The 26,206-nt window shown below is 36.0% G+C and overlaps 1 protein-coding gene across 2 annotated transcripts in view; it reads left to right on the top strand.

Moving 5' to 3' along the window:
* Positions 1 to 418: 418 nt before the first annotated feature.
* DLC1 (DLC1 Rho GTPase activating protein) overlaps positions 419 to 26,206 on the top strand; it is a 523,910-nt gene continuing 498,122 nt past the window's right edge. For both annotated transcript variants that reach the window (XM_025393619.1, XM_025393613.1), the window contains exon 1: positions 419 to 498. The gene's annotated coding sequence lies outside the window, so the exon portion shown is untranslated. The remainder of the gene's footprint in view (positions 499 to 26,206) is intronic.

Here is a 26,206-nt window from a genome sequence, read left to right as displayed (position 1 = left end):
TCCAGATTTCCAAGGCAGAGGCTCCATTATCCATCTTCCTTCAGAGGACTTCCCTGTTTCATCAGGTAGGGGACTGTACTGCTTAGAGTTAAGCATTTTTCTGATTTTCATCCCAATCGGGGAAAAAAGTTAAAAGGAATAAACACATGGTGGAAAAACTTCAAAGCAATTAAAGATCAATCTTGTTTTCATGTAATCCTTGTTTCAAAATATTCTTCATACCATAAACCTCAGTGAAATACATGGCAATTCCTTCCCTGAGGCATGAATACACCCACAGCCGATTGTAAACACAAAACTAGAGTCAACAAATGGAGAATGGTTTCATTGTCTGGAATCCCATTCTCTGATTGGAAATAGTCCCTTGGGAATTCATTACTGAGAACAAGTCCCACCCCTTGAAATTGCTGCTGAGCTCACCCATGATTATCAGACAAGACATTGGCAGTGAGTTCATCTGCTCTACTCTGCTTTAGAACAACACATGTGATTAACCAGGTAAAACTCTTTTCCTTCTCCTTTATACTTTGTATCATATATAACAATCTACTATGTGTATTATTATGTTAGTAGTTTGCACATTAAAGTCTTTCTAAAAATATCGTCACAATATTTTATTCATGAAATGAAGTTATAGAAGGAAAGAAAAATGTCTGTGACTAAATACACATAAAAGAAGTTGAGATGCTCAGTGTCACTGTCTGACATTGATTGAAACTATATTCATCCAAAAATATGTAATGCTTTCTCATGGAAATATGACATATTAACAATAATTGATCATTGTAATGCTCTGTCACATAATATTTTAGAAAGATGATTTCTGCTACATTGTTCAAAGTGAAAATATTTGTTGAATTTAAAGTAGATGATAATGTTCTGGGGTTTGCAATTTTACTTTTGTTTCTACCTCTATTATTTTATTGAATAATTTAAGCATATCATAAGATTATCATTGCACTTTGGAATAATTTCATGTATGTTTACAGTTACACTGATTAGAAAAAAATACTTTTATGTTTTTCTTATAAACTTTTTCGTAGACTTTGATCAAAACCTATTAAGTACATCATTTACCTTTACTGACAATTAGCTAATGTACCAAACAGACTCAAGCAATCCAAGAGAAACCTATGACCGAGGTTATATTCTCAAAAGGCATAGCTTTTTAAAAATTCAGAGCCGCTTAATCAACAAGGTTACAAATGAAACGATCGGTTGCCTTCAAGGTTGGGAGTTAATTGAATGAACAGACAGCATGGCTTTCCTTATAGCAACCTATAACACTAATGGATAAGCTAATTTTTTCTTCCCTAAAGAAATTGCACAGTCATCTTTAATTTAAAATCACTTGCATTTACTCAGTTAGTTGGTTCCTAACAGGGCAAAGGTCTTGAACATTTATGCTGGGGAGATTTAAATTGCCAACATGATGTAGAGAGTGAAGACATTTTAGTATAAGTAACTAAAATTTAACATGCACCTTTTTTGTTATATTGAATACGTTATCAGAATTTGCAAGGAAGGTAATATTGGCACATTAATCTCATAATACCCTAATTTTAATATTATTACATTTCTGTTGATTCAGGGACTTCTGTTTCCATATCAGCTAGGAAATTCTAAATAAAATGCTAAAGTAAAAAATTAGCAATTCCCATTAATCAAACTCTGTCTACATCAGTGAATTGTGTGTAAGAATTACCATTTTAATATTACCAAGACTCATAATGAATGATGATGTTAACATAATGAATATTATGTTAGAATATACTCAGAATGAACTGCTATTAATCATAGTTAATGATGTCTAACATCGTGATGTTAGAAACACTACATAGAAATGGATGACAGTAAAACCCAGCATTACAATTCTGTGTGACTTAAGTGTTTTTTTATTTTCAGAAAAAGATAATATTCTAAATTTTATTAAACAAAATAGAATGTTTGTGAACAATTTATTTATATCTTGATTATTTTTGTCATATCAACAGTTGGGTTATCTAAGGTATTGCCACCTAAAATCCCTAAAGAATTTTATTATCTGACATCTAAAATAAGTTTTCAACTCAGCAGAAAGACCTGTCCCTTAAAATTCAATTATTTTATCACTGCATGTTGAAAATTGTCTGACGACAAATAGAAATGTATTATCTGAAGAGACTTTTATCTCAATAAATTCTTTTTAAGCAACAGGGAATAAAAAGTCTTTTCCTTAAAATCTTCACAGAATTGGAAAATACAAAAAGCTAAAATTCTGGGAAATACAATTTTGAAAAAATCTGTTATTTTATTTTGTTTTGTTTTAGCAACTTGAGAAAAAAATTATCTTGCCATAACTTTTTAAGATACATAAAGAATTCTGAACATATACAAAAATGTACAGAGCAGTATAGTGAACTTCTAGGTACTCAGGACTAAGTTTTGACGATTAACACACAGAGTCATTCTTGTTTCATACACAGCCTCTTCAACTTGTCCTAATTTCCATGTGTTTTGATGTAAACCCTAGACATCATGTCATTGTATTTGTAAACATTTTAGTATTTACAAATTGATATTGTATACCTCTCTAAAAGATAAGCTCTCTTCTTTAAATTACTGGGATGCAATGATCAAAGTTGAAAAAATAAATATCCTTAATGTCATAAAAATAGTAAGAGTATAACCATCTTATAGTTTCCTATGTGTCTTTTTTGGCATTTATTTAAATCAGCATCCAAATAAGACCTACACATGGCAGTTGATTGATTTTTTTTATTATACTTTAAGTTCTAGGGTACATGTGCACAACGTGCAGGTTTGTTACATATGTATACTTGTGCCATGTTAAGATTCTTTTAGTCCAAAAGTTCTTCTTCTATCCCTTTTCCTTCATGCATCGTTGAAAATAACCTAAATTTTTGTCTTATACACTTTTTCTTTCTGGATTTTGCTGATTGCAATACCATGGTATTGTTTAACATATTCCTCTGATTTCCCTGTTTTTGTAAACTGCTATTTGAGGCTAGAGAATTGCTCAGATTCATGTTTTATTTTTGGCTGCGTACTTTATAACTGGCCTTGTGTTTATCCATGAGGAGGCACTTAATATGTAGTTGTTTTCCTTTTTGTATGTCGGTAGCCATTGGAGCTCAATGCCATATATTTTATTTGGAAATGTGAAAGCATAGAATTAATTCTGAAAAATACTGGACACATTAAAACTTATGGAAAAATGACTCAGAATGAAATATAAATATTGCATCTGGGTTACATAGCTAGCAAAATCACCCACGCAGGGTGTTTCGTTGTTGTCATTATATATGACTGCATTTTCTAGAATTTGAAATCATATATAGTAAAAATTAAGTGTCTCGGGTTTTTTAGAAAATGCACACTCCAGTTTTCTCCCACCCCTTTCTTTCTTCTCTTTCCTTTTTGTTTGTTTGTTTGTTGTTTATTGTGTTGGCTCTTTACTGGACTCTCTGACAAGTTAGCCAAGTTACCATCTTATATCCCAGCTTCATGTTGTAAGTCTAATTACTCTAACAAGTGCTTTCCAATGAATAGTAATGTGATGATAGCAATGATGTTTCCAGAAATCAAAAATAAGGCACATAGTCTGAAAAGTCCATTTCGTCCCATCTCTAACAATCCGGGAAATTTGCCTTGCATGCTACAATACAGGCATTTCTTTAGAAGTTCTATTATTTATGGGACCAAACGGGTAGACTACTTTAAATCACAATTTTCTCAGACAGGGCCCTATGCACTGAAGTATAAGATAGCATCTGTTTACTGGAAGACTGGAATTTGAGCTCAACAGCTAGTCAGAAATCTGATTATGGAAACTAAAATATCACAGACAAGACCTAGAGAAAAGCTAATTTATTGGTGAGCTGACTGAGCATTATTGTATTAGAACTGCTTGACACTGCAGACTGAGTATTGTGTTAGAACTGCTTTGACACTGCCACACCTAAAATAATATTAATGGGGACGAAGGTGTGTCTTTGGGAGGGCTTTATATGACTTTAAGAGATTGGATCAAAGTAGATGCCCATTTTAAAAAAGTTTATGAGACTCAAGTGAGTATGCATGTGTTAAGAAGTACTGAATAAACAAATAAAATATAAATTAAATTGGGAAAATATGATTTGGTAAAATGAATAGTACATATAAAATGAGTATATGCCATTTGAAGTAGTAAATGACCATACATTACAAATATATACAAATAAATGCCCTGATCAGTTATGCTTATAAATCTACATTTGTATATTTATGAAAATAAAACTAATGAGAAGGAATTTCACTGTAGATAAGGTTCATGAAAATGTCATTGCTTTATGCTAAAAAAATAAGATTTACTTTAAATAAAAATTAATTCTTCAAATACTAAGATTTTGAAAGGCATCAAAATAAAATAAAATCTTTTTATAAGAAAGAAAATAGTCCTGTACAGGAGTACAATGATCTATTTTTACATTGCCACTTTTTCTTTATTTCAACTGCATCTGTACTACATTGTGATTTGGGTGAAGATGACTGTTGGAGAAACTGACAGAAACTGCAAGATGTCTTTGATGTCGTATTATTTTAAAGTTTCCTTGGACAATCTTCAGTTGTAGCTAATTTTCTGGGGTCCAAATAACATGAATAACCATACATTTCTTTTAATGGAAATAACTAAAATAACAGCCTTACTGAGATATTTTAAGGTCCGAATTTCCCCCAGAAATTCATTAATTGGTTTCATCTTACTTAAAGTTTTGATCATTGAATTCTATAAAGTCCATGCCTTGGGATAATTTATAAGTTAAGTAAAAGGCTATCTCAGAAACAGGTATGTCTCTCCATAGTGCACTAGCTTAAATCAAGACTCACAAGGAAATAATTGAGAATTACATAATTTCGGGCCCCTTATACTCAGAATTTTTGGTACGACTCCTAAAAGAAGGGAACCATGTTTCCTCTTGCTTTCTAATGACACAGTTTAGGGTTCTTGAGATACCTCCATTCATGTCAACTTCTCCAACTAATGAAAGTAAGCAGTGTTTCCGATTTCAGGCAAGGCTCATTTGATAATGATGAAAGTGGTGAAGATGCTAAACCTGAATGATACTGTTCAATAGGTCCATACCTCATACGAACTGATACATACATAGTAAGTTTGAGATATTTTTTCCCTTCTCAACTACACATTTTAGTTATCATACAAAAATTTGTATAATGTTTTTTCTTTCTTAAGAAGTGCCTTGGCTACTAAAGGACCTTTGCATTTCCCTATTGAGAATCAACTTGTCCATTCCACACCAATGAGAGGTTTATACATGCATTTGGATAGAGTTGACATCGTTACAATATTGAGTCTTCCAATCCATATGCAAGGTGTACGTGGCCATTTATTTAGACCTTTGTTAATGTCTCTCATTGTTTTATAATTTTCTTGATAAATGACTTCTCCAACTTCTATAGTTTATTTCTAGATATTTAGGTCCTTGGTTTGTTCTTTGTTCATGCCTTCTTCATTAGGATTTGGAATAAACTTATAAAAGAAATTAGGGCACTCTGCCTTTTTATTCATCTGGAATATTTTAACTAACACAAAAATGTTAGAATGAACCACTTCATCCTAACATCCATGTTAATGATAAATCATTCATTAAAAATTTCCCATAGATATTGATTTGTACAGGTTTTCTTCTTTTATTAAAATAACTTTTAATAATTTACTATTGTTCTATGGTACATGCATTTTATCCGAATGTACATTATTGACATGAGGCTGGCATAATGATCTTTATAATTCTTTAATATCTTCTATAATTATGAATATATTTGCTTTATAAATTCTAAAATCAGGTTTTTTCCTTCCCTTTGTCTTATTCACATGTCAGGGGTATATCTTTATTCTGTGTCTTTCCACGTAAGCAGACTTTTTTCCAATCAGAATGCTTGTTTGTTTCATAATTCATAATTTTCAGATTTTATCTGTGTTAATTTACTTCTGAACTTCCTTTTGCCTTCTTCTTTGGTACCTTCCTTAAATGTTTAAGTTACAGAAACAACTAATGCCATTATTTTTCTCAGAGTATAACTATAGGTTATTTTAAATTGTATATTATATCTAAAATTTCATTTTTATTTAGAATAATGAAAATAGATCACTTGGACTCAGGAAGGGGAACATCACACACCGGGGCCTATCATGGGGAGGGGGGAGGGGGGAGGGATTCCATTGGGAGTTATACCTGATGTAAATGACGAGTTGATGGGTGCAGCACACCAACAAGGCACAAGTATACATATGTAACAAACCTGCACGTTACGCACATGTACCCTACAACTTACAGTATAATAATAATAAATAAATTTAAAAAAAAAAAGAAAATATTAGTTTTGAAATTTTAACATGCCTCAACAGCCCAAAAAAAGTTTTAAAATTATTTTTCAGAATTTTAGTTCATTCATGGAATGAGGCAGAGTTTGTGTAACAATATGTGTTAGGCAGTTGACTTGGAGTTGCTTTGTCACATTCTAAGGCCAATGCATAAATTGATTAATTAAATACTAATTATTAAAGCCAAGTTACAAAAGTAATAATACAATAATAGTATTATATTGAGTTATGTAAGAAAAAATAGTACATGCAAATGTAAATGTGTTAATCAGCTTATGGATTGAAACAAAAGTTTCAAAGGATGATAACTCTTTTGAGGTAATTTTACCATATTTTGAAGATCATAAGAGTAATAGATTACTAAAATAGTAGATTATTCTAAAAGGGACATAAGGAATCATTTCTCAGTCACTCCTATATCTTATTTAACCAAGAAACTCTTTCCTCAAAGCAAATATTTGTTGGCTATGTAAACAATGAAACTGACAAAGCCTCAGCTTTTGTCTAAGTGGTCCCGGCAGAGACAGGTAGAGACACCCTTGTTCTATTCCCTCTCCATCCCAGCCTGCTGGGCACAGGGCAACCCTAGAGAAGCCTCTGACTAGCAGCAAGCACTAAATGCTACTCTTACATATTTATAAAAATGAGACAATTTAAGAAAGAGATGATGAAATCGTATTTATATCTCATTTTATTTTTACACATTCAAAAATCTTTCCTTGTTTTACATTTTAATAATTTTAATAGTTTGTAAAGATTTGAACTGTGAATTCAAAATCTCTAGAAAATAAAATTCTCTGCTAGATGAGAAAACTGAAGTCTAGTGGCGTTTACTTAGAAACAGGGCAGACCACTACACGTGGCGGAGCAAAATTAGTAATCAGACTCTTGATACCGATTTTATTTTCTGTGTAAACGTCTTCAATCCCAATAGTTTATTCGTGTCTGCATTCCATACAGAGGTGACTAAATTTAGTTGTTGCACGGATCCCTTATTCTATATATAATACAATTGCAAATCTTCCATGTAGCAATTCAAATTAAAAATAGATCAGCGTGTGTCTATGAGTTTGTTTGTTTGTTAGTCAGTCCTTCTGTGCAGTTATGAAATGTACTGTGAGTAGAGATTTGCAAGAAAGTAAGATACTGACTTTAAATTAAAACATCTTCATTAAATATACACACATTTTCTATATCACAATGTCATCTGTTATTATGGACTGGTCAGTGCCTCCCATGTTTGTGTATCCCATAATTCCATTTAAACATTTATCCTCCGTGATATACACACACACACTACAATGTAAAACACACTGTGATCTTTATCTTATTGTAATTATACAAAATAAGACTTGCTAGCTTTAATTTAACTCAAAAGGGTAAAATACCCGAAGTTACTATTATACTGGCAAACACAGCTCAAGAAACGAGATGGTGTTTCACGCTATTTTTTTATATGAGTTTTAACATGCTATTAGAACTAACTCAAGTGGCCAAAGTAGCAGTCTGAACAAAGATTAGATGGTAAACTGTCATAAGAAATGGGAGAAGCAATACGGATCACGTCTTATGGAGGCCTAATCACGTCTTGTTCTGTCATTCTTCTAGCTTCAAAATTGTCCAATGTCAGTTACAATAAAACGTGACATATAAGCTGACAAATATATCCATCTTTCATTTATTCTGCAAATTAAGTGTGGGCATTCTGATTCTGAATGTTAGAATTATATCAATAAATTTGATAAGAACTTTGGTTCCAAAAGTGCAAATGTAATAGCATTAAACACACGGCCAGTAAAAGTCCAAATGGACAAATGGACATACTGAGATGAAAAATATGAATTTTCTTGTCCTTGCTGCATTCTGCTAAATGAAGAACAAGATGACACCAGAGTGCCAATCTCTCTTTCAAACAAACGAACATTGAAAAAACAAAAGAGTGTATCTACATCACAAGAACTTCCAGAGTTCTGAAAGCATTCTGATCCACACTCCACAGGCATTTAATAATATAGAACAATTGGGGGGCGGAGCAAGATGGCCTAATAGGAGCAGCTCCAGTCTCCAACTCCCAGCGCCAGCGACACAGAAGACCGGTGATTTCGGCATTTGCAACTGAGGTACTGGGTTCATCTCACTGGGGAGTGCCGGACGATCGGTACTGGTCAGCTGCTGCAGCCCGACCAGCGAGAGCTGAAGCAGGGCGAGGCATTGCCTCACCTGGGAAGCGCAAGGGGGAAGGGAATCCCTTTTCCTAGCCAGGGGAACTGAGACACACAACACCTGGAGAATCGGGTAACTCCCACCCCAATACTGCGCTTTGAGCAAACAGGCACACCAGGAGATCATATCCCACACCTGGCCGGGAGGGTCCCACGCCCACGGAGCCTCCCTCATTGCTAGCACAGCAGTCTGTGATCTACCGGCAAGGCAGCAGCGAGGCTGGGGGAGGGGCGCCCGCCATTGCTGAGGCTTAAGTAGGTAAACAAAGCTGCTGGGAAGCTCGAACTGGGTGGAGCTCACAGCAGCTCAAGGAAACCTGCCTGTCTCTGTAGACTCCACCTCTGGGGGCAGAGCACAGTAAACAATAACAAAGCAGCAGACACCTCTGAAGACGCAAACGACTCTGTCTCACAGCTTTGAAGAGAACGGTGGATCTCCCAACACGGAGGTTGAGATCTGAGAAGGGACAGACTCCCTGCTCAAGCGGGTCCCTGACCCCTGAGCAGCCTAACTGGGAGACATCCCCCACTAGGGGCAGTCTGACACCCCACACCTCACAGGGTGGAGTACACCCCTGAGAGGAAGCTTCCAAAGCAAGAATCAGACAGCTACACTCGCTGTTCAGAAATATTCTATCTTCTGCAGCCTCTGCTGCTGATACCCAGGCAAACAGGGTCTGGAGTGGACCTCAAGCAATCTCCAACAGACCTACAGCTGAGGGTCCTGACTGTTAGAAGGAAAACTCTCAAACAGGAAGGACACCTACACCAAAACCCCATCAGTACATCACCATCATCAAAGACCAGAGGCAGATAAAACCACAAAGATGGGGAAAAAGCAGGGCAGAAAAGCTGGAAATTCAAAAAATAAGAGCGTATCTCCCCCGGCAAAGGAGCGCAGCTCATCGCCAGCAACGGATCAAAGCTGGACGGAGAATGACTTTGACGAGATGAGAGAAGAAGGCTTCAGTCCATCAAATTTCTCAGAGCTAAAGGAGGAATTACGTACCCAGCGCAAAGAAACTAAAAATCTTGAAAAAAAAGTGGAAGAATTGACGGCTAGACTAATTAATGCAGAGAAGGTCATAAACGAAATGAAAGAGATGAAAACCATGACACGAGAAATACGTGACAAATGCACAAGCTTCAGTAACCGACTCGATCAACTGGAAGAAAGAGTATCAGCGATTGAGGATCAAATGAATGAAATGAAGCGAGAAGAGAAACCAAAAGAAAAAAGAAGAAAAAGAAATGAACAAAGCCTGCAAGAAGTATGGGATTATGTAAAAAGACCAAATCTACGTCTGATTGGGGTGCCTGAAAGTGAGGGGGAAAATGGAACCAAGTTGGAAAACACTCTTCAGGATATCATCCAGGAGAACTTCCCCAACCTAGTAGGGCAGGCCAACATTCAAATCCAGGAAATACAGAGAACGCCACAAAGATACTCCTCGAGAAGAGCAACTCCAAGACACATAATTGCCAGATTCACCAAAGTTGAAATGAAGGAAAAAATCTTAAGGGCAGCCAGAGAGAAAGGTCGGGTTACCCACAAAGGGAAGCCCATCAGACTAACAGCAGATCTCTCGGCAGAAACTCTACAAGCCAGAAGAGAGTGGGGGCCAATATTCAACATTCTTAAAGAAAAGAATTTTAAACCCAGAATTTCATATCCAGCCAAACTAAGTTTCATAAGTGAAGGAGAAATAAAATCCTTTACAGATAAGCAAATGCTTAGAGATTTTGTCACCACTAGGCCTGCCTTACAAGAGACCCTGAAGGAAGCACTAAACATGGAAAGGAACAACCGGTACCAGCCATCTCAAAAACATGCCAAAATGTAAAGACCATCGAGGCTAGGAAGAAACTGCATCAACTAATGAGCAAAATAACCAGTTAATATCATAATGACAGGATCAAGTTCACACATAACAATCTTAACCTTAAATGTAAATGGACTAAATGCTCCAATGAAAAGACACAGACTGGCAAACTGGATAAAGAGTCAAGACCCATCAGTCTGCTGTATTCAGGAGACCCATCTCACACGCAGAGACATACATAGGCTCAAAATAAAGGGATGGAGGAAGATTTACCAAGCAAATGGAGAACAAAAAAAAGCGGGGGTTGCAATACTAGTCTCTGATAAAACAGACTTTAAACCATCAAAGATCAAAAGAGACAAAGAAGGCCATTACATAATGGTAAAGGGATCAATTCAACAGGAAGAGCTAACTATCCTAAATATATATGCACCCAATACAGGAGCACCCAGATTCATAAAGCAAGTCCTTAGAGACTTACAAAGAGACTTAGACTCCCATACAATAATAATGGGAGACTTCAACACTCCACTGTCAACATTAGACAGATCAATGAGACAGAAAGTTAACAAGGATATCCAGGAATTGAACTCATCTCTGCAGCAAGCAGACCTAATAGACATCTATAGAACTCTCCACCCCAAATCAACAGAATATACATTCTTCTCAGCACCACACCGTACTTACTCCAAAATTGACCACGTAATTGGAAGTAAAGCACTCCTCAGCAAATGTACAAGAACAGAAATTATAACAAACTGTCTCTCAGACCACAGTGCAATCAAACTAGAACTCAGGACTAAGAAACTCAATCAAAACCGCTCAACTACATGGAAACTGAACAACCTGCTCCTGAATGACTACTGGGTACATAACGAAATGAAGGCAGAAATAAAGATGTTCTTTGAAACCAATGAGAACAAAGATACAACATACCAGAATCTCTGGGACACATTTAAAGCAGTGTGTAGAGGGAAATTTATAGCACTAAATGCCCACAATAGAAAGCAGGAAAGATCTAAAATTGACACTCTAACATCGCAATTAAAAGAACTAGAGAAGCAAGAGCAAACACATTCGAAAGCTAACAGAAGGCAAGAAATAACTAAGATCAGAGCAGAACTGAAGGAGATAGAGACACAAAAAACCCTCCAAAAAATCAATGAATCCAGGAGTTGGTTTTTTGAAAAGATCAACAAAATTGACAGACCACTAGCAAGACTAATAAAGAAGAAAAGAGAGAAGAATCAAATCGATGCAATTAAAAATGATAAAGGGGATATCACCACCGACCCCACAGAAATACAAACTACCATCAGAGAATACTATAAACACCTCTACGCAAATAAACTGGAAAATCTGGAAGAAATGGATAATTTCCTGGACACTTACACTCTTCCAAGACTAAACCAGGAAGAAGTTGAATCCCTGAATAGACCAATAGCAGGCTCTGAAATTGAGGCAACAATTAATAGCCTACCAACCAAAAAAAGTCCAGGACCAGATGGATTCACAGCCGAATTCTACCAGAGGTACAAGGAGGAGTTGGTACCATTCCTTCTGAAACTATTCCAATCAATAGAAAAAGAGGGAATCCTCCCTAACTCATTTTATGAGGCCAACATCATCCTGATACCAAAGCCTGGCAGAGATACAACAAAAAAAGAGAATTTTAGACCAATATCCCTTATGAACATCGATGCAAAAATCCTCAATAAAATACTGGCAAACCGGATTCAGCAACACATCAAAAAGCTTATCCACCATGATCAAGTGGGCTTCATCCCTGGGATGCAAGGCTGGTTCAACATTTGCAAATCAATAAACATAATCCAGCATATAAACAGAACCAAAGACAAGAACCACATGATTATCTCAATAGATGCAGAAAAGGCTTTTGATAAAATTCAACAGCCCTTCATGCTAAAAACGCTCAATAAATTCGGTATTGATGGAACGTACCTCAAAATAATGAGAGCTATTTATGACAAACCCACAGCCAATATCATACTGAATGGGCAAAAACTGGAAAAATTCCCTTTGAAAACTGGCACAAGACAGGGATGCCCTCTCTCACCACTCCTATTCAACATAGTGTTGGAAGTTCTGGCTAGGGCAATCAGGCAAGAGAAAGAAATCAAGGGTATTCAGTTAGGAAAAGAAGAAGTCAAATTGTCCCTGTTTGCAGATGACATGATTGTATATTTAGAAAACCCCATTGTCTCAGCCCAAAATCTCCTTAAGCTGATAACCAACTTCAGCAAAGTCTCAGGATACAAAATTAATGTGCAAAAATCACAAGCATTCTTATACACCAGTAACAGACAAACAGAGAGCCAAATCAGGAATGAACTTCCATTCACAATTGCTTCAAAGAGAATAAAATACCTAGGAATCCAACTTACAAGGGATGTAAAGGACCTCTTCAAGGAGAACTACAAACCACTGCTCAGTGAAATAAAAGAGGACACAAACAAATGGAAGAACATACCATGCTCATGGATAGGAAGAATCAATATTGTGAAAATGGCCATACTGCCCAAGGTAATTTATAGATTCAATGCCATCCCCATCAAGCTACCAATGACTTTCTTCACAGAATTGGAAAAAACTGCTTTAAAGTTCATATGGAACCAAAAAAGAGCCCGCATCTCCAAGACAATCCTAAGTCAAAAGAACAAAGCTGGAGGCATCACGCTACCTGACTTCAAACTATACTACAAGGCTACAGTAACCAAAACAGCATGGTACTGGTACCAAAACAGAGATATAGACCAATGGAACAGAACAGAGTCTTCAGAAATAATACCACACATCTACAGCCATCTGATCTTTGACAAACCTGAGAGAAACAAGAAATGGGGAAAGGATTCCCTATTTAATAAATGGTGCTGGGAAAATTGGCTAGCCATAAGTAGAAAGCTGAAACTGGATCCTTTCCTTACTCCTTATACGAAAATTAATTCAAGATGGATTAGAGACTTAAATGTTAGACCTAATACCATAAAAATCCTAGAGGAAAACCTAGGTAGTACCATTCAGGACATAGGCATGGGCAAAGACTTCATGTCTAAAACACCAAAAGCAACGGCAGCAAAAGCCAAAATTGACAAATGGGATCTCATTAAACTAAAGATCTTCTGCACAGCAAAAGAAACTACCATCAGAGTGAACAGGCAACCTACAGAATGGGAGAAAATTTTTGCAATCTACTCATCTGACAAAGGGCTAATATCCAGAACCTACAAAGAACTCAAACAAATTTACAAGAAAAAAACAAACAACACCATCAAAAAGTGGGCAAAGGATATGAACAGACATTTCTCAAAAGAAGACATTCATACAGCCAACAAACACATGAAAAAATGCTCATCATCACTGGCCATCAGAGAAATGCAAATCAAAACCACAATGAGATACCATCTCACACCAGTTAGAATGGCGATCATTAAAAAGTCAGGAAACAACAGGTGCTGGAGAGGATGTGGAGAAATAGGAACACTTTTACACTGTTGGTGGGATTGTAAACTAGTTCAACCATTATGGAAAACAGTATGGCGATTCCTCAAGGATCTAGAACTAGATGTACCATATGACCCAACCATCCCATTACTTGGTATATACCCAAAGGATTATACATTATGCTGCTATAAAGACACATGCACACATATGTTTATTGCAGCACTATTCACAATAGCAAAGACTTGGAATCAACCCAAATGTCCATCAGTGACAGATTGGATTAAGAAAATGTGGCACATATACACCATGGAATACTATGCAGCCATAAAAAAGGATGAGTTTGTGTCCTTTGTAGGGACATGGATGCAGCTGGAATCCATCATTCTTAGCAAACTATCACAAGAACAGAAAACCAAACACCGCATGTTCTCACTCATAGGTGGGAACTGAACAATGAGATCACTTGGACTCAGGAAGGGGAACATCACACACCAGGGCCTATCATGGGGAGGGGGGAGGGGGGAGGGATTGCATTGGGAGTTATACCTGATGTAAATGACGAGTTGATGGGTGCAGCACACCAACAAGGCACAAGTATACATATGTAACAAACCTGCACATTATGCACATGTACCCTACAACTTACAGTATAATAATAATAAATAAATTTAAAAAAAAAGAACAATTGTATGATTCTAAGATAATTACCTTTATCAAAATGTACATTATTAAGACATTGACTATGACAAGTGTTTTTGCCAAGAATTTCTTGAGCTTCAGCTTCTTAGCTCAACCCAGGTTTGTGTGATGTGTTATGTGTGATTATTTTTAAGCCCATAATGCCAAGGTTTTAGATGGAGCCTGGAGGTTCCTAGGAAAATTTATAAAGTATAGAACTTTCATTTGAAAGACTCCCAAATTTATCTCAATCAGCATGTCCATTCTCCTTTCTGCCTCCTTTCTAAGCTCACATGCTCTCATTCAAAGCCCAAGCACTCTTTAAAAAACTACTACTAATACTCTGCTAATTTCTTAAAGAGTTAAAGAACTATCTTTTCCATGAAATCATCAATTACCTTTAAGAAAGGCCTCTAAGGAAACTGAGTTTCAAAATTGACGAACAGGATTGGAAAAGTTCCATAGACCCTCTATGGAAGAACCTAAAATAAAACACTTGAGGCTGAAAGCTCTTTCTTCAAGATGTTTAGAATCACAGGACTGAGGGGCTCTGCCAAGAAAAGCTACTTTTCCCTCCTTAAACTGTCTCCAACCTCACCATCCTATTAATTCCTTCCAGAAGACAATATAATAACAAAATGGAAAGTCATTTTTAAAGGTTCCTAACATCTTTCTATAAAGGTCAAAATTTTGTGCTAAGACAGGCACCCAATAATTGACTATACGATGCGATACCATTGAGATTAATATATTTAGCATTTTAAATCTCTCTACATCACTCTTATCATTTTCATCTCAAAAGAACAAATCCAACTGAAGCTTACTTAGTTTAAAACTTATTTAATTCACAGAATTATTTAACTCATCATATAAACGTGTAGAAGATATATGTATATATGCTTGTGGGGATTGCATGTATAAAAGATTTCCCAGTAAGTTATTTTGTATAGATTGCTTTTGTGTGATATATTTAGAAATGAAAATTCCAATGTGGTAATGTGCAATTATCATAGGCTGCCTACAAGAGTTATTGAAAACATTTTATTTAGGTTGATAACATTTGTGACTCTACAAGAAAAAATAATGTACTGTTCTATTTAAAGATGTTCTTTAAGATAATGCAATGCAATAAACCCCAGGCAATTTTTGGCGTTGGATTAAAAATACATACTTTCACAATTAGTAATCTTTCTCTATTTGAGAGAATGTTTATGTTTAAATATGTATCTCTAGTAGTTACCAGCATATCTTTCACCCAGATTTCTTTAACTCAATAAGAGTCAAAGCTGTTCAACATATTTAGCATATGTTCCTTACTTTTGCCCTTAATCATAAAGACCTCAAGATTAAAGATACATTTTAATATTCATCTGGTATTTATCTCATTAATGGCAAGAATATTCAAAACACCACACGTCGGGCACATTGTCAAATTTCTTTTTATCCAAAATTATGAACACAAAATCACTTTTAAATACTCAATGATACAATTTCCGTTTGCATAACTATTATTTCCATCATGCAAATATGTTGTACCCACTGATGTTGGTAAGATGGTTCACATATTTTCATGAAAATGAACACATTTATAATAGCACAGTCGGAAGAACTGTCACCTGACATCTGAAACACTACTGTCTTTCAAAAATAATATCCTCGTGATTTTTGTTGGCAAAAAAATTAAATGTGCCTTTCATTTGGGAATGGGGTGAGGGCCGTTGGAAAATAGGAATCAAAGATTGAGAGTCAATCAATAGTCACATTGAACATGAACTTCCACAATCTCCAAAACCTGAAAAGGATGGTGAAATAAATTGTTAACTTACACATGCCTTGCATAAAATTAAAAATAAAATAAAAGCACCCTGAAATTAGAGAATTTCTTCTAACTTGCTTGAAAAAAACCTCTGCAACAATCTCCATATTGTAAGTATGGTTTTTAAAGGTGTTCAGTTGCTCTGCCTATGAAGTAGCCATTCTTTTGTTTCTTTACTTCTCTAATAAATTTGCTTTCCCTTTAAAAAAAAAAAAAAAGGTTTTCAGGATATTGTCTTGAAAAGACAGTAAAGTCAGGAAGTTTAGGAGGAAAAGAAATGTAAAATGCAAAATTAAAATGAGGGTTACAGACGTGAAGGAGAAGACTTATGCAGAAAATTGAAGAACTGATACAAAGCCCAGACTTGTGGTATTGTCTCAGAATGCAGAGGAAGGCAAAGAGACGAAAGTAATGTGGGAGAATCAGATAAAATGAGGATAGATAGTAGTAATAGAAGCTAAGAATTACATTGCCTCTGAAAAATCAATCAAAACAATGGCCATAGAAACAACAATTACAGAAACCTCTTCTGAACCGATACAGAGCTAAGTAGGCTGCATTGAAAAGTCTTTCATTGTCTCAGGCAAAATCAATAAAAAGGCCTATACTTCACAAGGTCGTGAGGTTTTCTGTTTGTTGGAATCAGACAGTCTTACATTTGTTTATTCTTATTCAGGTTTTATCATTACCATATAAAAAGAGGATCTTTTTTCCTTCTTTTGAGACCGGGTCTCACTCCATCACCCAGGCTGGAGTACAGTTACATGATCATGACTCACTGCAGCCTCAACTTCCTGGACTCAAGTGATCCTCCCACCTCAGGCCCCCTGAGTAGCTATGACCACAGGCGTGCACCACCATGTTCAGCTAACTTTTAATTTTTTTGTAGAGACAGGGTCTCACTATGTTGCCCAGGCTGGTCTTGAGAGGATCTTTGCATTAGTATTTTCTTTCCTTTTTCTTGGCCTGTGCTTTGTCACAGTATTCTAATTTTACCTTGGTGTTCACCAATGCAGCCAGCATGAGAACACCCACATAGATGAAGTCTTTGCCCACACCACCTAAGGATGTGCGAAATTGAACTCCTAATTTCCTAGTTACTTTTCATTGTTTCACTTCTGAGTATAACTAATAACCATATGTCTCTTGTTTTCAAAATAAGTTTTCAAATCAGGTTGTTTCCATAGAAACCCACTTTCAGGCACCAATTCTGTATGAATTGGGTGGGGCTCCATTGCAGTCTAATAATGAACAATCTTTTAAGGTAAGTGACTCAATATAACAAAGGTTTCTTTGTCATTCAAGGAACACATCTCTTCACTCTTTCACGTTAGCCTGTCTTTGGCATCCAGGTTATCTAGAACTGGCAGGTTGCTGAGTCAGAGTTAGTGAAGCGTGAATTGAATCTTAAGTTTTCATCTAGAAGTAACACATATAACTTCCACTCAACATTTCACTGATCAGTGCAAATTGAATGGCTACACTCAGTTTGAGAAGAGCAAAGAATTGCAATCCTATTTTGTGCCGAGAAGAACTGGAAATATTTGCTGGACAGAACCAATGGCTACCACATATTCCCGGTGGAACTGAAGCAGTTAATTTCTCTGACACTCCTAAAATTGGTATGCTGATAAAGAAACCAAAGGATCCAGGCATTTGGATTTAGGGATGCTAGATTTCTTCTCCAAAACACCTCCTTGTGGCCTGCTGCTAATAAAATGGGTGATGGCTCTTATTAAAATTCTCAACTGGAACATAGATTGGGTGGGGTGAGGTGAGGAGCATTGCAGTGTAACTTCAGAAGGAATTTGAACAGCCTCGCTACTTCAGACTATAATATCATATTCACATGCTAAAGCTAAATTCCTTAAGCAGAAACCAGAGAAATCGAACTCAGGTTTGGAAATATTTGGAAGAAGAAAGGAAAGAGGGACATAGGGTGTGAGCCTGTTTGAAGAGCATGAGTCAGTAAGATTTCTGGGATTAATTATAAGTAATAGAATCAAATAGAATAATTGGGAAGCTAACATGGCAAAATGTGGTTAACAGAGATAAATCATTGCTTTGCCACAAAACAAAACAAAACAACAAAACAAAATCCTAGGGCTCTATAAACTGCACAGAAATAAACCGTTGGCTTGGCCAGTAGTGTCCTCTGCTGAACGCTGCTCCCAATGCCTCCCTGAAGAGCAGGACTCCGAGCGCCAAACACTGGAAATCCTCTTAGTGGGGAAACCTTGGCAGGCACCAGATTAGCTATCCAAGACTTACTCTATAGTTTCAACAAATGGTTACCAAAGCTCAGTTACCAAAACACATTTTGGATTAATTAAGGAGCTAAAGTTTTTTAAATAAGGAATTTCTAAAATAGAAATATATTGGTCAATGTTAGGTTTTGGATGGACAAGAATACTTAAAGCAAAAAGTAAGTTAATAAGCCATATAGAACATTAAAAGATCAATATGTTTGCTACAAAAAATGGGAGAAATATAAAAATATAAATGAAACAAATAAAGGACAAATATAAAACTATAAATGAAACAAAATACAAATTAAAATTTTATAACACAGAGGCTATGTCACTGATGTATGGTAAGATCTTATAGTTCAATAAAAAATCAAATATCTCACTAGAAAATATAAGGGAAGGAGGCAGAATACTTGAATCGAAAATTTCTAGAAGACATTCTAAAAGTTGATAAATATAAGACCTTTTACCCTTTATCCAATAAAGCTGCTCTTCTTCTATTTGCTCAGGCCCCTTGCTCTGTTTAAATTCTAAACGCTGGACTGTCCTGGGGACCTATGTTTGAACTCTTTCTCTATCCACAGGTTTTCCCTACGACTTTACCCAGTTCCAAACCTTTAATCATATGTCAGTGAATCCATATCTGATTGCAACCTCCAAACTCTAGATACTTGTAACCAAGTGATGATTTTAAATCTCCACAAGACTATCCAAGGTACACTGAACTTGACAAGGTCAAACAAAACCATCGGTTTCTCTCTCCATTCCCTACATCTAATCTTTGTTTAATTTCCTCCATCTCAGTGTATTTCAATACAATTTGTTCCAAGTTGTTGAAGTCAAAACCTATTTATCACTGTGGATCTACTTTCTCTCAAATTTCATATCGACATATCTATGAATTCTATCAGTTCTACCTCTAAAATATATCCCAAATATGTCCAATATTTCTACCTTTACTGTTACCAATAAGTCCAAGCCAACATTATTGTTTGCCTAGATTCAAAAAAAAAAAAAAACCTCCTAATGGTTATCCCACTGTATTAGTCCCATTGGGTATTAGAAATACCCAAGACTGGGTAATTTATGAAGAAAAGAGGTTTAATTGACTCACAGTTCTGCATGTCTGGGGAGGCCTCAGGAAACTGAGGAATCATGGAATCATATTGGAAGGGGAAGCAAACATGTCCTCAGGAATCATGTTGGAAGGGGAAGCAAAGATGTCCTTTTTTGCAAGGTGGCAGGAGAGAGAAGGAGTGCCAGCAGAGGAAATGCCAGACACTTGTAAAACCATCAGATCTTGTGATAAGTCACTCACTATCACAAGAACAGCATGAGGGAAACTGCCCCTATGATTTAATTACCTCCCACCGGGTCCCTCCCATGATATGTAGGCATTATGGGATTACAATTCAAGATGAGATTTGGGTGAGGACACAAAGCCAAACCATATCACCTTCCTTGCAATAAAAAATGAGCGTGACAATCGTTTTTCAAAGCACTTAAGATGGTTTCCATTCTATTTTTAATATCTCCCTAAAATGTCTCATCACAGTTTGAGGAAAAATTTACCTCTTCACCATGACTTAGAAACCCCACACTCTGTGACCTGTTTCTTTTTCTCTAATCTCATCTCACATAAATTTCCTTCATCCATTATGTTCATTGTTAATTTAAAGTACCTCCATTTTATTGCTGCCTGGGGATTATAATGAAGAAAATATTGGCCAAATTTGTAAAAGCATCAAAAATATAAAATATTTTGATTTTGTCATTCTTTTTCTCAGAGTATCCTTTTTAGAAAAAGAAAGGTAAACAGATTTGTATTTGTGCTTAAGTAGTAAATGCAGCATTTTTAATTATATTGATAGAAAATAAACTAAATATTCTATGAATTGCATGGAGTAAATAAATTATAGAACTTTAAAATAATGGTCTAATAGGCATGAAGCTATTTAAAATTCCTGCTACAATGAAATAGAGAAAACAAATATAAACTGCACATTATTGGACAATGCAAATACAGAGCCCACTCTGATTATTTTGTTACTAACGAATATTTTGAAGCTCCCAGGGTACTTTGGAAGGCTAGTAAAGCAAAATTCTGGAACTAAACAACAAAATCCATTGGCCAAGCATATTATGAGGGATTTTCTATTGAATACACTGGTGTCTTCCTCTCAGCACCCAAGATGCTCAGAACTGGATATCCACCATTGAAGTGTACAAAGAACTAGCTGTTTTCATGACCATAATTATTAGAATATTGATTTCTGCATATATGACCATCTTCTCACTCTGCTCACTTCTAAATACAATGTTCCTTCCAAAGATTCCACTGGGTGGAACCTCTGTTATATATCTGTGCAATAGCTGCAAAAGAAACTGGGGATGTGGGTTTTATGGCTTCTATCTTAGAAAGGCAGGACTCATAATGAGGGAAATCACTAGAATGTTGGAAAGATATTCAAAGATGTTGAGAGACCACAAAAGAAAAATGTCGTTAATACTGTAAATATAGGATTGGTGCCAATCCAAACATATATGGAAAAATGTATGCATAGGAAAATAAACTTCAGGGGAAAATAAAACAAAATGAAAGTATGTGTGTGGACATATATTTAATGTATTATAATATTTTATATTATATATTTATAAAATATTTAATATATTATAATATGTGTGTGTGTGTGTGTGTATATATATATATATGTATGTTGAGTTTCTCCTAAACTTTGGTAAGTTTTCCATAGCATTTTAAAAGAATGCATGTTCACTGTTGAAATTTTGAAAATAGCATAGATATACAAAGAAGAAAAAATAATCCTATAACACACAGATAGCAGCTGTGAACATACTTGGTGCAGTTTCTTTGCGTTTTTTCCAAAACAGTATGTTTAGACATCTCTTTTTAGAATTTAGATGAGTATATACTTCTTTTGTCTTGATTATTAAAATATTAAAATACCTCCTTTTACCATTTATATTTTAATACTCTTTAAATTTAAAAAAATTACACAATCTCTGTTTGTAAAAAGATAACTGTTCCCACTGGTATATGAAAGCTTCCTAAATCTGTGAGAAAAAATAGAGTATTCCATATAGAACTGGGCAGAAAGGATGAACATGACAATTCACCAAATAAGAAATGTGTAAATAGCTAATCAACATGAAAAAAATCCTCAAGGTCATTAAATAAGATAATTGAAAATTAAAGATGATTCTCTATGATGTCATAGCTGAATTTTCAGTGGATTCTGCACTGTAAAGTGAACTAAACACAAGCCAACATTCCCCTGAATGTCAGTTTCAGAGGGCTCATGTGATCTATCCACAAAGCACCTATATCAAAGCTGTCAGAAAGATCTACTAGAATTTTCTCAGAAGAAATGGAGAGTCATTGTGCCTTGTTATTGTAACAGTGAATGTTCCTTTAGTTTTTGCAAACATTCTCAGAAAGCTTTTATTTTGTTTTTTGTTTTTCTAATAGCAGTTTCAACAATTATCTAAAATACTAAGATCTCAATTCTATTATAACATTAAAGAAGGATAAGTAAGCATCTCTGGGCTAAGAATGGTTAAGCTGTATAAACTGATGACAGCCTGCTGTTTGGACAGATGAAGTATAGCCTAATGAAGAATATGGATCGTGTGGTTAAAATACAAAGAAAAACTTGGCAAGAACTGGCTTTGGTATTTGACTTCTCACTGTGCACTAGCAACCCATAATTATTATCAGATTCTGTTTTATGTTGAATGGATATGGTCCAGAACTGTGAAAAATACCTTCTCTTATACGAATGTGAGGGCAATCTGACTCCATCTGTCACCCATTTGACTGCCTTGGGGTAATGTAGCTTGTTAAACAGGTGACCCTCTCCCTCCTCACTTATCCCAAAACTATGTGCTTTGTTACAAAACAAAAGAACTCCCATAAACATACAGCAGAAGAGTAACCATGACCTCTCCCAGCCCCCATGCTTCTCGTAGTCTAATAAATATCACTTAACCATGCATCCCAAGTTTATATCTTTAGTCTTTGAGAAAACAGCTGCTGAGATAGTCAAGTAGCCATAATTTCTGAATTGTCTTGTATTGAGCCAAAAGTTCGAGGTAAATTGTACCAAGATTTTTATTTGAACTTTCATTTAAGACTATTTTCTGTCACTTTTATGGAATATACTTTAATTTTATTGCTGTATTATCCAGTAAAATTGGGAGTTTTAAATATGCTGTACCCCCAGGTTGTAATTCTTGCAGTGGAATGAATTTATATTCAGTGTTGGATGAGCATGGCAATGATAATATTCTGCTGCCTCCTAAGTTTTTATTGGTGCCTCTGCTATCATTCTTTGGCTCCCAACTACTGGGAAATGAATACATTCACCTAAATGTCATACACCAAATTCAAAATAATGACTTCCTCCTCATTCTGACAAACCTCTCCCTTCCCCGGATTCTCCCTCTTCGGCAATCCACCCAGTGGGCTAAGGTAGGTATCATGCTTCCTACCATTTTCTCTCTTCTAATCAACTGGGCACCAAGGTTTGCCTGTTTTTTAAACCCCATTCTTTTTCCATTGTTCATCTGTTTTCTCTGCCATTATGTAATTTCAGGCCCTCAAAAGTAATCGGTTGAGCTAGAATCATAATCCTTGTAGACTGTACTTACATTTGGAAGAACTGGGATTGGAACTGAAGACTGTCTGACTTTTAAAACCTGGGCTCTTAACCTCTGGTGTCAGCTGAAGTAGGGCTTATATAATAAAGGTCTAGGATTTTGGAATTTGATCTGTATACAATGGGAGCGATGTTATCCAAGAAGGTTTAAATGTTTAACCTATAACTTTCATATAGGATGTATTGCTGTAAAATCATACTGCCATGAGGGGAAGGGTGAGAAAGTTATAGTAATTGGGGTATGACATGATACAGGAGAAATTTAGAGAAAAGTGTGATTCTGAGAGTAGAGTGCTGATAGAAACTTGAAAGACTGACTAGCACATTACTTTAGTTCTCTGATTGCTCTATTCAAATATCAACATATAATAAAAGACTTCATTTTTACCACCCAGGTAAACAGAACTTATGGATTAAAGAGCCAATACTGAGGTTAACTATCTATATAGTTAACCTATATATATATATATATATATATATATATATATATAGAGTCACATTTGTGCTGTTCAAAGGTTTATTTTTATGTTTGGAAAACACACCAGCGGTTCAGATTCTATAAAGCTCTTCAAACAAAAAGAGAATCATACATGTAATGCATGTCTCCTCTACATTTATCATTTTGTCCAACAGAGGTTTGTTTGGAAAATGTCTGTGATATCCAAAAACAAAGTTCCAGATGGAGGAGGTGAAAATAGACATATGTTCCAGATGTTTTCAATCTCTCTCTCTCTCTTTTTTTCTTGGCTATGGTTACACTAAAAGCACACCCTTTAAAAAACAGAATCATCACTCTCTTTAAATGTGAGGGGTTCGTCTAATGGCCACTCACAAAATTTTATCTCTTCTAATGAAATTTTCATCTATGCATGTACAAGCTTGTGGTGTATATGTGCCGCCATCTGTGGTTATGCATATGCATGAGTGTGTGTGTGTGTGTGTGTGTGTAAATTATTTTCCCAAGTAGAGCCTGTTTTGCAGGTGAAATAGCTACCTATATATATTTCCAACTCCCTACTAGACATGTATTGCATAAAACCCTAAGCTTAAAAAAAATCCTCGATATCCATGTATTATTATATTGAGCCCCCTGATACAGGTGGGTCTTAGTTGCTGAAGATTTCTGGTACCTTAGAGTGATCAAAACTAGGTGAAGAACGTGTCTTAGAGAATGTCACCATAACAAGTCTTGCTTGAGTACTATCTACAGGCACTTCAAATTCCATATATCCTTGTGGTGATGGAACTGTTTTGTAACTTGACTGGATTGATGTCAACATTTTGGTTGTGATATTGTATTATGTATGTTTGAAAGACGTTGCCTTTCAAGAAACTAGGTAAGGTTCCAGGGAGTCTCTCTGTATTATTTCTTACATGTATTATTTTACATGCAGATGCATGTGTGCATATGCATTATTCTCTAATTTTTTAAATGTCTAATTAAAAAAAAAAAAAACTAAATTCGTTCAGTTACTAAGCTCTCCCCCAAAAGAAATTACTATGCTCTCCCGCAAGAGAACACATTCCTTTTATCTTTAACATCTGTTGATGACACCACCATGTACCAAATGAGAACATATGAGCCATCTTTGACTCTTCCCTACTCCCCTCCACCATTCAATCAGTCATCAGGTCCTACTGATTTACTTTCTGTTTCTAGAAATCATCTATCTCCTCTTCTTCTTTCCTACTGCTGATGGCCAAGTTTCATAGCCTCATTCTCTCTTTTCTTAGATAATGAAACAATATCCAAATTGCCCTTCCTGCCTCAAGCCTTAGCACCTTAAAACAGTCATCATAAATGCAGCTGCATATTACAATCACTTGAGCTTTTATAAAACAATACTGCCAAAATCTCTATCCTAGGACAATTAGCAGAGGATATCTATGAGCAGGACCTGGCCATCGGTATATTTTCAAAGCTTCCAAGATAATTATAATGTGCAACCATGGTTGAGAATCATCCCCTTGAATATGTTTTCAACTAAGACTCTACAATGATTTCACTAAAATGAAAGGCTAAGCATTATATTTCTCTGCTTTATCCTCTCTCTCTCTTACAGTTTGAATTATATCCCTCCAAAATTAATACACTGAAGTCCTAACCCCAAAGTACTTCAGAATGTGACTGTATTTTGAGGCAGGATGTTTACAGGGGTAATCAAGTTCTTTAATATGACCAGTGTCCTTATAAAGAGGGAAAATTTGGATAGGGACATGAATATAGGTAGAACAAAATATGAACGTGAAAGAAGAAATTAGGGCCGGGCGCGGTGGCTCAAGCCTGTAATCCCAGCACTTTGGGAGGCCGAGACGGGCGGATCACGAGGTCAGGAGATCGAGACCATCCTGGCTAACACGGTGAAACCCCGTCTCTACTAAAAAATACAAAAAACTAGCCGGGCAAGGTGGCGGGCGCCTGTAGTCCCAGCTATACGGGAGGCTGAGGCAGGAGAATGGCGAAAACCTGGGAGGCGGAGCTTGCAGTGAGCTGAGATCTGGCCACTGCACTCCAGCCCGGGCGACAGAGCAAGACTCGGTCTCAAAAAAAAAAAAAAAAAAAAAAGAAAGAAAGAAGAAATTAGGGTGATGTTCCTACAAGCCAAGGAGCAACAAAAATTGCCAGAAAACCACCAGAAACTAGGTGAGAGGCATGGAACAGATTCTCCCTCACAGCCCTCAGAAGGAACAAACCCTGCTGATACCTTGATTTTGGACTTCCAGCCTTCAGAACTCAGAGATAAAACATGTATGTTGTTTTGACATCCAGATGGTGGCACTGTGTTACAGCAGCCCTAACAAACTGATGCACTCTTACAAATTACAAAGGACAATTTAAGCTCACAAGGTTGTTACCCTATGGCTTGCTCTATAGCCATGTATCTGTTTTTA

This window comes from Theropithecus gelada, chromosome 8 (assembly GCF_003255815.1).
Source record: "Theropithecus gelada isolate Dixy chromosome 8, Tgel_1.0, whole genome shotgun sequence".
Classification (NCBI taxonomy): Eukaryota; Metazoa; Chordata; class Mammalia; order Primates; family Cercopithecidae; genus Theropithecus; species Theropithecus gelada.
Note: the sequence above shows the minus strand (reverse complement) of the source record. Positions and strands in the feature narration are given on the sequence as shown.